This window comes from Vidua chalybeata, chromosome 12 (assembly GCF_026979565.1).
Source record: "Vidua chalybeata isolate OUT-0048 chromosome 12, bVidCha1 merged haplotype, whole genome shotgun sequence".
NCBI classification, from domain to species: domain Eukaryota; kingdom Metazoa; phylum Chordata; class Aves; order Passeriformes; family Viduidae; genus Vidua; species Vidua chalybeata.
In genome coordinates this window covers 7,052,225-7,065,566 of record NC_071541.1, presented here as the reverse complement: position 1 = coordinate 7,065,566, position 13,342 = coordinate 7,052,225, and the positions used below count along the sequence as shown (strand labels likewise).

The following is a 13,342-nucleotide window of genomic DNA, read 5'->3' as shown; positions in this document are numbered from 1 at the left end:
GCTGGGTACAGGCAGGGAACCTCCTCTAGTGTTGAGAAAAAGGAGTAACCTTTCATACATCTTAAATAATCCAATGCTTTGGCAAGAAAAGATACGCTCACTTCTGCTTCCTCGAGACTGGAGAAGGGCCTTCCTGGACTGTGCAGAGGGTGAACTTTTTATCCTTTCTCCCTCTAACTTGGCTTTGTGTTATATTGCCTTATGGATTATAGCCCTACCCTTGCTGCTGGATCCTGCAGTTGTGTCACACAGCGTGACTCAGAAAATAACCTGAATAGGTTTTGTGTCATAATTCTTAATTGTTTGCTTGTTATTCTCTGGATGGCTCTACTAATAATTTTTTTTTAAACTCATAGTTTTGTGGATATAAGTCTCCAGAGCTGTTGGGAACCAGAAGAAGAAAAGGCCATCTTGCTTTTCTTGCTCTGGTTGCTGTAAGCCTTTTTGCTAGCCATGAGCAAGTCTACCCCTTGCCAGTGAGATTCCTCACATGTCACTGAATATCAACATAAGATGTCCAATAACTCCTTCTAAAATATCATATTAAAATGATTCTGACAGCTAAAAATAAATCTATGGGGGAGGACTGGATGATACTGAGTTCTGAGTGATGGCATATTGAATATTCCATCTTGAGGTCAGTAATATTGTAGTGATGGAGCACTGTGGATAGCTGCAGACACTTAAGGTTGTCTTTATGAAATGAGCAGGTGATTTCCAAACACTGTCTGACAAACAGGTATCTGGTAGGAAGCAGCATTGTGTTTGTCCTTATGGACATGTGGCAGAAGCAACTCAGGAGCTGAATAGGTGCAGCATTGTCTTGAGCATGGAAAGATGGCATGTTGTAATGCTGCTTGTACTGCTGTTAGACTTGTTATGTGAAGTTCATTCCAGCTCTTCTGAAAGCACTGTTTGCAATTTAAAAGGCACAGAGTGAACAGGGAACTGCAAAATGAAGGTATGGAAAGTATTTTTAAAAGTCATAATAAATACTAACATAACGTTTCCATTCTGTATCACTTTGTAGAAGTGTGACCTCTAAATGTGAAAATTTCTCCAATAGATGCCTTACATCAGTGGCAGATTCATGCTTTAGAAGAAGCGTAGAAGGAGCAGATAGAATTGATGAGGTTATTCTTAGTGTTTCTTAAGCTTGTTCTGAACAATGAAGAGTCTTGGCGTGGGCTGTGGCGTGCAGAGGAAGCAGGCGGGGTCATTCTGATGAGAAAAACAGGCTTGGGTGGGGTGAACATCATTAAAGGACCTTAGTTTGCCAATCTAATAGCCTCAGAAAGGTAAGAAGGCTGACTTGGTGATTTTGTGTAGCACTAGTTCTCAAAGCCTTCTATCAGCCTTCCCATTTTTTAAATCCTTACACAGTTGTCCCTTAATTTAGAAAATTAAATATGAAAGCTGATAAATATGGCAGGTGATTGATTACCAGACAATGATCTATTTTTTTTTTAACACTGTATAGCTCAGGAGAAGGAAATTGCTGAAGTCCTCAAAATACATGGTTATTTTAAAAGAAAAAGTGTGTTATCATGATAAAAAGAAAGTAAAGCACCCTTTGGATTCACCACAGTCAGTTTACCCTGAATTAAGTTTTTTATTGATGGTATGATTTCAGGGATTGAAAAATTCTGAAAATTTGCAGTCCATCGATGTATCTTTTTGTAATGTTCTTAGGGTGTTTTATTTTTAATTGTTGCCAGAGAAGTATTAATCTCTTAAAATATTCTATAGCTCCTGGTGGTGTGTGTTGCTGAACTTGGTGTTTTTCGAAATTTGTCATGTGAAATTTTGTTTTCTGAAGTAGTAGTTATATGCTCTGTTAAAATGTCACTTATGTCAAAGGAAAGTTAAACAAGCTATCATTAAACCTAATGAGCTAATTAATTTCTTCCAAAGCATATTTGTGATAAACTACTTAACTAGGTAGGCTGAAAGTGCTTTGCAGGACATATGCTGGCTTTTTTCTCTGGACCATAAGTAGTCAGAAATAATTCAAATGTAACCTTATTAATTAGAATATATCACATTTTTAGTAAAATATTTTATTGATACAAATGACAGGTTTGTTTATATAACTGATTCTTTTCTATTTCATGCATTTGACTAGAAAAGATACTAATATAAAATTAAATTCTACTTTTTTATGCAGTCCAAGCATGTGTCTGGGCTATGAATTTCCATTTTAATAATTTATTCAGTGGTGTTGGTATATGTACTATGCTTGATTTGTAAAGTTGGTACGCATAACACCACCTGCAGGTTTGTTTTTAAGAGCAGTCTAATATAATGAGATATCTGAAGTCAGCTTGTGGCATTCCTTCTAGCCTGTGTACAATAGCTGGCTGGCAGGGCAGTGCAATGGCTTTAGCCCCTTGGCTTAGGGTGGCAGCACTGCTGGGAGCATGGTGGGGCAGGAGCAAGCCAGCCAGCCAAGGAAAAGTTGTTTCAAGACAAATCCTCTGTTCTGTCAGATCACAGATGTTTTCATTTGAGGGGCCAGGCAAGTGATTGCAGCCCTTTATTGCTCTGTTCCTGCTGTTGCTGTGTGAATGGCTACACTTTCATGGTATCAGCATCTTCCTTGGATGAGTCAAAATCAGTTCAGAGGTGAAAGATGGAAAAAAGACAAAATGTTCAGGCACTGAGTCTTGTGGGTGAAGTACCTGGGATCACTCATCATGGTGACTTATTCCCAGAAAGTGTTTTTCTCCAGGAGTATTTCTCTTCACCCTGGATGATCGTGTGCCAGCTGTCACACTCCTCAGGACAGCAGGAGGTGCCTGTCTCCCTTTGATTTCCATTCTTTCCTCCCCAGAGACATGTTAGATACAGTTCTTGTGCTGCACCCAAAGGTTCCTCTTTGAGGAAGCCATCGTGACAGTTATTTCAGGTTGTTCGTGGAAGTGCTGTGGTTTTCAGGCTGTGTGACCTTTTGTTGGCATTTCAGCTGTTCCACAGGTTTATCTCATCTCCCTGTGGTTATCAGCCTCCTGGCTAATGAGAGCTGCTTCTTTGCCTTGGCTGGGCTGCTGTATGGCTCAGAGAGAGCTCAGCAGTGTGAAAGTAGTGTCAGCACAGAGATGTGTGGGATTTCTTCCTTTTAACTTCCCTTTTTTTTTTACAGAGATTTTTTTTTTTTCCCTCTGTGCCTTAGTTTCCATGAATACAAAGTAGAGTTAAATTCTCAGCAATAATAATGAAGGCTACCTGTAAAACTTACACTGAGAGTGCCTGTGACTCATGTAGTGATTGTGAAAACCATGAATACAGTACATGTTGGAAAGAGATGATGATAGTGTGTTGGGCTGTTGAGTCATTGAAAAGCTATGTCAAGTGTTTTGATTAACTTCCATGGGTTTGGCACAGTGGCAAAGGTGAGCAACCACCGTGAGCTTTGCCTGCTGCTGCTGTCCTGAGAGCTGATGGGGAATTGCTTAAACATTTTGGTTTCCAATCAGTGCAGGTTTAAACCTGAAGTCTGTGAATCAGAAGCGGGATTACTGTACAGATATGCCCATCATCTCTTGTGGTTTCTAGGAGGTTGTGGAATTGGAATAGAGCATCACACAACCTTTGACTTGGAGGGCAGATGCTGGCAGTAGAGAAAGAGATGTTTGCTGATTCATTGGGTCCATCTTCTGAGTCTGCTGTCTTTTGTGATTCTCCTTCATCTGATTGCATAACCGAGGTCCTTCCTCCCTTAGCCAGGGCCCACACCCACCTTCCATTTGCAGGTCTCCAACAGTCCTAAAGGGTTTTTTTTTTGTTTTGGTGTTAAGTCCCTGGATTCAGAGAGAGCACGTGATAGTTGTGATTTTAATTGAGAAAAATGATCTGTTAACGATCTCTGTTGGTGTGCTGATGTATTTTGGATGTGTATCATACATTACTTAAGTATTACAGTCCCTGCGGTGTTACATGTTTGGGTTCTTCTCACACTATGAATTGAATATAAATTTGTCCTACTGTATTTTTGTTAAATTTGGCAGCAGTGAATTGTTCTGAAAGATCTGTCAGTATTTAATGTTTTTAAGTGGTTGTGTATGTATTGCTTGTTTAGGGCAGAATAAGAGAGTGTGTTTAGCATGGATTCATGGATTACAAAGTCAAAGATAAAGTGTCTGTACAAGGCAGCATTTGAAGCTGATAAGAAAAGAAAGGAATGTACTGAATCTTGTTCCAAAGCCATTGGACCTGAGGACTGGGTTATTGTTGCTTGGTTTTTGGGTTGGTTGGGGTTATTTTTTTTTTGAGTGTGTGGTTTTTTTTTGGTTTTTTTTGTTTTTTCTCATGGGAGATTGCTTGAGCTCATCTTCATTTTGGAAGGATAAGCCTTCATTATGGCCTGCATACTCTTGGCAGCAAGCAATTTGTTTCAGTAATTAATGTCCAGTGTTCACTAAAGTCTTTTTAAAGCAGTGTGGAAAGGTTTGTTATAAATTATAAGAATTTTCTTGGGTATCAGTGATCTTCTGTAGAAGTCAAACAACGAAAATAAACCTGAATATTCTGTGGTGTGTCACAGATGTGCTGGAGCAATCTGCCAAGCATATTGCCAAACATGCACAGGTGGCATTTGGCATATTATGACTCCAGTTAATGTATATGTTTTAACAAATTATCATTGGCAGCTTCTGTTTGAATGCACAGTCCTCTCACAGTAGTTCACACAGTCCAAGTTCTAGCAGCTGGATCTTAATCTGTGGGTCCAGCAACAACTAGTCTAATTTCTTAGTTGAAATTTGTGAAATTCTGTAGCTTTTGCAAGAATCATCTTGGCATATAGCAGGGAATGTGCTCAGAGGTCAGCACAGGATTCGTTTCAGAAGGAAAAGAAAAGTTTCAGCTGGCTATTTAGTCATTTTTAAATAAGGCATCATTAAATAAGAAATTATTATAATGTGGAAAGAAACTCTGTAAACATATTTTGAGCTTTGAAATGTGCACCCCCAAGCCATTAGCTGAATACCAAATGTGCCATGCAGATTTTACAGAGTGGTGGAGTTTGGTGCTGTGGTTACTTGTATCATCACATACTGTTCACGTGCAGAAGATTATTTTTGTACACAGAATGGCTGTGGTCTTTGTTCATTACATGAAAGCTCACGGAGTCTGAGAACTTGATGGCAGTTTTCTAGTACAACTTCCTCCTTTTTTGTAGGTATGTGAGTTTTTCAAGCTCTGGTTGAAGACATAAAGGAATTTTTAAGTATCAGCTAAGGAAAAAGGTGATGTTCAACTATAGATTTAGGAGATACTGATTATTCCGTTTACTGCTTATCGTGTAACTCATGTTATTCTCTCTACAGCACTGTGTGTGCTAAAATACTTCAAACTTCAAGTGCTTGGTGTGCTTTAGGCTCTTACCTTTGGTTAATGTGAAATTAATTTTATGCTGTTCTGCCATAGCAGAAACCTAGATGCAAAAGTCCTTTTGGTTTAATATTGGCTTTAAAAAATCCTTTGGTTTTAAAAAATTCTTTGGTTTAATATTGAAGAGAGAGTATATTTTTTTATTCTATTCTTACTGAAATGTTAAAAATATTTAAAATTAGTCTAACATACAAAATTATGCAAGGGTTCCATGAGAACCCTGCTCCTTTATAGAGTTCTCCTTGCTGGGTATTTGCTTGGACACTGGGACTGACTGCTCTCTTTTCAAAACAAATGTTGATGGGGAAGAACAAGTGGAAAGAAAGAATGAAAAACAAATATTAATCTTTGTGGGAAAAGAAGAAGCAGTGCCACATTCACTATCACAGAAACAGTAGTTCAGCAAGAGGGAGAAAGCGTGTTCATCAATAGATTGGAATAAGATCTGAAGAGGACAAGTGATTCCAATAAGAACTTGCTACTGAGTGTACATGACTACAGCTTCACTTTGAAAGTAGCCAGGTGGGATAGTTGCATCAGGTCTACAATTAGAAATGACTGACAATGAGAGGACTTAACCAATCTAGAATCAAGGCTGAGTTACATCACTTAGAACTCATTTTGTGAGAGGAAACAGCGCGTGGAGCTGGACACAGCTCTCCCAGCAACCATTCCTGATTTTCTGCAGGATCAGGGAAGGCCATTCTGCATCAGCTTACGTGATCCACATCCTTGGAAGGTTTCCTTCACAGCTAAAAGTGTTCTTTCTACCACCTAAGCCACTCCTCCAGGCTGGAGTGCAGCCAGGGGAGGTGGCACACACTGAGGGCAGGCCATGGGCACGCAGGGTCTGGCACACTGCCCTAAGCTGGGTGCAGGAGAACGAAGCTGCAACCTGTTTAAGAGCTGGGGAGGTGGAAGTAGCCTGAGTTGAAGTAAAAAAGAGACTAATTTCTGCTGTTCTAGAGAGATGGGAATGTTTCAGAGCCATGGAGACACAAACTTGGTGTTGGAGGGTGGGGTTAGGAGTAGTTTAATTTCAAAAGCTAACCACATGCAGATGAATTATTTATAAGGACTTTCTCATTTGTTTTTTGGGGAGAAGTGAGTTCTCATGAACTGTCTAGATTATTCCAAGAACTGCAAACCTCAGTGAATACCACAGTGCTTTGTGATTCCAGGGAGGAGTATTCTGGGAAGCTTGTAAAATTGTTTTGAGTATTGAACTGTCATGAAGAAAATAATTTTTGGTTGTTTTTTTGCCTATTTTCCCCCCCCCCCCCATGGAAGTACATAGTTTCCAGTTGCACAGACTGTACCCTCTCATCCCAGCATCTAACTCTTGAATAACTGCTGTGTTTGGGATGGTCTCTTTTTCTCTGCAAGCACAGCTTCATAGGTCAGACAGGAAATCCATCAGTAACCATCATTTACAGTACTTCTTGCAAAGATACCAGTGCACCCAGGACATCTGGCTGTGCAGTACCTGCCTGGGGCAGTGGTGCCCAGCTTTGGCAGGCAGGGGGATGGCAGCTTTGGCAGGGCTGCCTCAGCACAGCTGGAATTAAGTGGTTTGCAGTCTGTGTGTGTGTCCAAGGAGGGGAAAGAGAGGACGCCAGGGAACAGCTAAAAAGAGAAATGTTAAACAAAGAACTTGAGTAAAATACATATAAAAAGAAATAGATGAAGACAATAAGGAGGAAGCTAAATAAGGAAAGTAGGACAAAATTACCTTGGAGGAGAGAGATTGAAGTAAGTACAGTGCTGGTTTTATTACTCTGTAACAAGGGGTAAAGTGGTAGAAAGGAGGAGAGGCTAAACAGGGCAAAAGAAACAAAAGCTTTTTCACAAGTTTTTCCTCTCTCAATGTTTTGGCAGCAATACTATTAATGTGGTTTGTGTAATGTTGTGTTGTTCTTGGATTTTGCACATTTTGGTGAGGGGTGAGGGCAACAGGAATGTGTCCTACTTGAGACATCTGGCTTTATCAGGCACTGAGCATAAGGGAAGAGATGGATATATGGATGTGTGTGCACTTAGTAATAGTTCAGCTTTTGATTTCTTTTGCGTTCCTTTTACTGTTTATGTTTGGACTTCTTAATGTTATTCCACAATTCTCATTTTCTATAGTGTGAATAATATTTTTTTAGACAGTAAGATGTATGTGTAGCCTTCAGCAGCTTTTGCTATTAGAAGAATGACCCCCAAAGAAGATGAGGTGTAGTGTAATAGGTGGAAAAAAGTTATCCATGCTAGACCAACATAAAAGCAATGTTTTGTAGGAACTTCACCTGCCACCTCTGGAAAAGTAGGTGTCATTTTAAAATCTATATTCTCACCTACAGCAATAGTGCACTGAATGGTAACCAGGCATTAGGCATGAGTCAAGCTTTTGAAAAGACTTGGGACAATATATTTCTTACCAAATTAAAAGAAATCTGTAACATTTTGGTTTTAGGCACAGCTAAAAAGTAGCTGCTACTTACTTTAGTTGGGCATTATGTCAAGTAGTTTTCACCTGTTATTTATTTGGTTTTGATCACCAGTTTGCTGGCTTTTTAGAAAGAAACATTTACTGCCTTGAGGGTTTTTTTCTTCCAAGCAATATGATACACTTAAAAACTAACATGATACACTTTAAGTCTAGAAACTGTGTTTTTAAGATACAACCAGAAGAGGGAGTGTATAACACTTTCTATACAATGAAACCTGTAAATTTATTGATCAAGAGCAATCAATAACCATGTGGCTTTTTTTTAAGCTAAAAAATAACTGCAGGGTCAAATTCACTTTCAAAATAACACAATTAATGCCACATAAAGCTTCTCATTAGGCTTAATTCAGTTTACCAGTAAATAATTATATCCAAGTAATGTAAATGGCCTGGAAGGCAATTCAGATTTCTAAGTGGCATGTTGTGTCTACCTGTAACAAATATTCAAACAGCTTTTCAGTAGCAGTCTTTGATTAGCTCTTGCATTATCCAACTCTGTGAGAGCTCCATAACAGTATGGATCAATTAAAATATCTTTTTAAAATGTAGAAAATAAACAGGAATAGATAAATATTATATGTAATTTTATGTAAGTTTGTCTAATAGGCCATCATTAGCTATCTCAGGCAGTAACAGCCAAAGTACTTCCAAACCTTATTATCTCCTATTGATGAAACAAATATGTCATGTAGTGTTAGTATAGAAAATAATTATTTTTACTCTAATTTGTGTAGATATTCCTGCAGTTATTGTGCAGCTGGGAAGCAGGTTAATCTTTTCAACAATACCAAAAAATGTAGGAAAAACATTTGTGCCTTATGCAAGTTCTGCCATGTCAGAGTGCTGCTGGCCACAAAGGCAGCAATCCTGTTTTGTTTCACCAAGTTGCATTAAAGAAAGAAGGACCACTGTCAAGAGATTCTTATCCTATTTTCTGTTCTCTCTTCCCTCAATAACAAGTTGCCCAGGTTGGTATGACTGTCTCCCTCTGCACTGCTTTGTAAAGGATGCAATTAGACCAGGCTCCTGCAAGGTTGAAGCAGTTCCTACATAACTGAGTTTTTCCTTGTCGTTTGGCAAGATTGTCAGAAAATCTTTAATTTACAATTCTACATGAATTAGCTTTCAAAAGGAAGCCTTCTCTTTTAGCCAGATCACCTTCTTATGTTTTTACCCCACAGGATTTTCTCCCTCTGCCAGACCAGGAGCAGTTTTGTGCTATGTCCTCCCTGTGTGACCCTGCTGGTTGCAAAGAACCTGTTTGTCATGTCTGGCTCTTGGAAAAGCCCTGGTTCCTGTGGAGCATTGTGGTGAATTCTCTATATTAGGTAGAAGGTGTGCCCCTTTCAGGGCACCCTTCCACCTTTGAGCGTAAAACTTTCCAATGTTTGTAGATTATCTGTAGAGCTGGGTTGGAGCTGTCATTTTTATGTGATGTACACTGGGAGTTTTAAGAGCTGTTCATCACTGTGTGATGGTTCATATGGTACTCACATGGAATTCATGGCTCTTCTCCTTACTAAGAGGAAAAACACAATTTTGTTATTTTTGTTACTATATGGCTGTTACTATATGTTGTTTCTTTTGTTACTATATGGCTGAAGTTGTCACGTGAGTTCTTAAGCATTTTGGTTTTCTGTTGTATTAGGGTGGGCTTCATGAAGTAATTATTTTTACTTCTTTCACTTTTCTAGATTATAATGAGAAGCCCTACAGTACTCTGTAAAAGCTCTGGCCCTGCTCATCATTGGCATGGGACTAGCTAGCACTCATTTTCTTCAGTTTCATTTTGGCTTGCAGCCTCTGACAAGCCACATGTAACCATGTATATGCCTGGAAAGATGCCACACTGGCTCTCTCCTGACCTCTAAGGTCAGAGGAAAAGTTTTTAAGCTGCCACAGTTCAGTTCCCTCCCCATCACAGTGACATGTACTATTTGACCAAAGGTCATCATGTGGGTCACGAAGCAATCCACCAGCTAGCTTCTAAAAATACCTGGGACTGCTTTAATAGCCATAGAAATTATATAAACTTATATATGTGTGTGGTATTGCAAGGCTTGATGCTCACATCTTGCTTGCCACAGACTGAGAATGACACCTAGGAACTGGTCAGTGCCAAGTTTGTATCTCTGTAGGATTTGTCTCTCTTCAGATTGAGGATGGGCACTGACCTTTAGGGCCATACTTAGCTTCTTTTTCTGTGATTACAAGAACATATCCAGGATGGCTGGAGTTGGCAGATAGTTGGGATGTGGTGAAAGCCCTGCAGAGCTCCTGGACTCTTTGCTATTTCCTCTGCCCTGTCCCAGTTGTCCAGGTGGCAGAGATTCACGATAACTGTGGCTACACTTGAAATCTAATGGACTCCGTGTCCTTTCCTGATTTTATCCCTGGAAATGACACAATTCTATACAGAAACTTCATTCTATGTGTACACATGTGCTGCATGAGTAGCAGTTATATTTTGTATTTCTGGTGTAAACAAGCATGTTGTGTAAGTGTAGTTGATAGGAAGGCATAAAATGCTGTCACTTGATTGTGCACCAACAAGCCTGTCAAGTTGTTCCTCTGTACTAAGTAATCTATTTTATTTTGGACTCACTCCAGTTTTCTGAAACCTGAGGAACTTCTAAGCTTGCTCACTTGGAAAAGAAAACATCAAAACCAGTAATCTTGCCCAATATATTTGTTTTGTTCTGCAGCATGTAAAACACTCTCCAAAGTGGCAGCTAGCTGCTAGAGAAAAAAAAATCCACGTATTTCAAAATGCATTGTCTTGTGGTTCTGGGAATTTAATTCATGCTGGTACTTCAGAGCACTTGTTTCCACATACAATGCAGTAGCACTACTTTTTTTTTTTAATTTGTTTATCTTTTACTAAGGTTGGCTTTGTGGTGTCATGTAGCAAATCGAGGGGCTCTTTCCATGCACTCCCCATAGCAGCAAAGTTGATTTTCTAAGTAACCACGCTGGAGTCCTCAATTGATCAACTTTAAGATGTTTGATGTTGGCTCAATGCCCATTATTCTCTTCCTTCCCGGAAGAATAATAATAGTAGCCAGTAACCAAACAATCTCTTTAAAGCAAAATATTTACAACAAAATCATCTTAGAGAGTACTAACTGTAAACATAAGCAGGCTGCAGTGTAAGCAAGCCCAGCTTATGCACTGTTGATATCAATCAGATGAAATTCCTTGGAAGTCTGATTTTTTTCTATGTACCCCTCAAAGCTTCTAGGAACTGGCAAACTTAATCATTACTGCAGCTCACAACGCAGTTTGTTTCTCTGCCCATTTCTTACGCCTGCAGCCCTCTCCCTGGGATCAAGTCACAGTTTAATTCTTGCTAGTCCTTGCTCAGTTCACTGCCAGCTTTGGCACAAGCAGGCATTTGGTTTGTGACACTGTCAGACCTTTGAACGGATGGCTCTGCTCTTTGTTGTGGACAGAGCAGATGGTGCAGAGGCTCAGACTGAGTGGTCAGGATTGGGGGAGAGGGCAGCAATGCTTTTTGCCTGTGGCAGTATTAGCTCGCAGCAGCCGGTTTAAAGTGGTTGTGAAATTGGTGCCCGAGTTTGCTGAATTTTGAGAAAGGATAAGTGAGTCTTAATATGTGGTGAAGACAGTGAAGCCTGGTTGTCTGTGGCTTTGTCCTCTGTGTTTTGCCATCACTCTCCCACTGCAGCACCTCCTGCCCTGTGCATAGACAGCTTCAGTTTTCATGTCATGTCGTGTTTCGCTTTTTTTTTTTTTTTTCCCCTGACCAATTGAATAAGACGTGTGCATGACTGGGCTGGAATGTGCTCATGGTGTCCAGCCAGCAAAGATCTTCCTGCCTTCCTTCTGTAACAGTACCAAGAAGTCCTACCTTTGCTGTCTGAATGCTGCTTTTATTGTTAATGATAAACACCAGTATCTTCAGAACATCTCCCAGCAGGGGTTGGGAGGACGCCATCTCAAATCCAGCTCTTCAGTTTTACTACAATCAGCCTAATTTTGAAATACAGACCACTGTAATGTAGGCAAGTGGAAGGAGATGTGATAGAGCTGCATTTATCTCACTTCACAAAACCAGACAAGAAATGTAATGCAAGTAAAAGACTGGCTGGAGAATTTTTATTCTTAAAATGAATTTTCCTGGCAATGCAAAATGTGTGGGATACTTCAACTTCTGGATTCTCTCCATTCCCCCAGTTTTATTCTTGTTTATTTGTTTGTTTTCAGTTTCTTGACATTCTGCAGTACTCATTCATACAAGGGAGCTACTATATGTGTGTGTGTAGTGATAGCATCACAAATTATATAAATACCTTTTTGTGTTTCATGTGTTCAGTGAGAAAATAAAAAAAAGGGAGGGGGTTGATTCTGTTCTTTATCTGGAGTGGTAGGAAGCAAACTTTCTTCTATTGCAATGGTTTTGGCACAGTTCAAGTTGTCCTTCTTGGATGATTGTGTAACACCAAAGACCTGGAAATTGGGTTCTCTGCAGTGATTCAAATCAAACTGCTTCTCTTCCTCCTGCACTGTCCTGATGCCAGAGCAGGAGTCTCCTCTCTGCAGCCTCGTTCCCTGGGAGTGAGCAGTGTGTGCAGGTGGGTGTTCTTTGTGTATGGATCTGCACACTGCATTATCACAGCTTGCAGGGCTAATTTTAGCCTTCTGAACTCAGGTATTAACTGATGGTATGAGTGTTTATATTGAATGTAATTTTGTTGATGTTTTGGGGATTTTTTTCAATGTCTTCAAGTATTGTTGATGGAAGATAAAACGTCTTGCAATATTTAGTACCAGGAAAAGAACTTACTAATTTCATTGCCTTGCATAATGGATTGCTTTTACTATGTTAACTTAAAATTACTTTTGCATTTGTCACAGTACACGGGCAGCACATGATTTCACTGTGCCACATGCACAATGCATTTCAAGGTGAAACTTTATTAATATTTACTGTATAATGTTACTCAGGAGCCTTTAGACATTGGAAAATAGTAGGTAAAAATGCCTGGATCGAGGCAGTTGGCATATATGCTCCTGCTAGAACATAAGCAGGCAAAAAATCCCATTGTATTCTCTGTGCCATTGTGCGCCTTCCCGTGGGCCCAGGCTGCTCTCTCCCTGTGTGAGTGTCCCGTCATGCCTCTCCCTTCCATTCCAGCTCCTGCCTTGATGCCCAGCTGCTGGGGTTTCTTAGCAGTTGGGTTCTTTGTCCTCACCCTTACCCAGAAGGAAGACAGCTTTCTGCATTGTTCCATGTGGGAATTACATTGCCTGGTCTTGGTCAGTTTATTTGTAGAACAAGCAACAGAATGAAACTTATTTGCCCTCTTATCCTTAAAATAAGAATGGGCCAAATCAAAGACTAAGAATTCTAGTTTCTAACAAATACATCAGTGCTGGTTCCCCGCATAGTATTTTGAAGTCAAGAATTTTGTGAACCACTAAAATCTGTTGGAG

At 39.8% G+C, this 13,342-nt stretch overlaps 1 protein-coding gene across 4 annotated transcripts in view; it reads left to right on the top strand.

Moving 5' to 3' along the window:
* ATXN7 (ataxin 7) overlaps positions 1-13,342 on the top strand; it is an 86,854-nt gene that overhangs the window by 51,388 nt on the left and 22,124 nt on the right. The gene's annotated exons all lie outside the window — the stretch shown is intronic.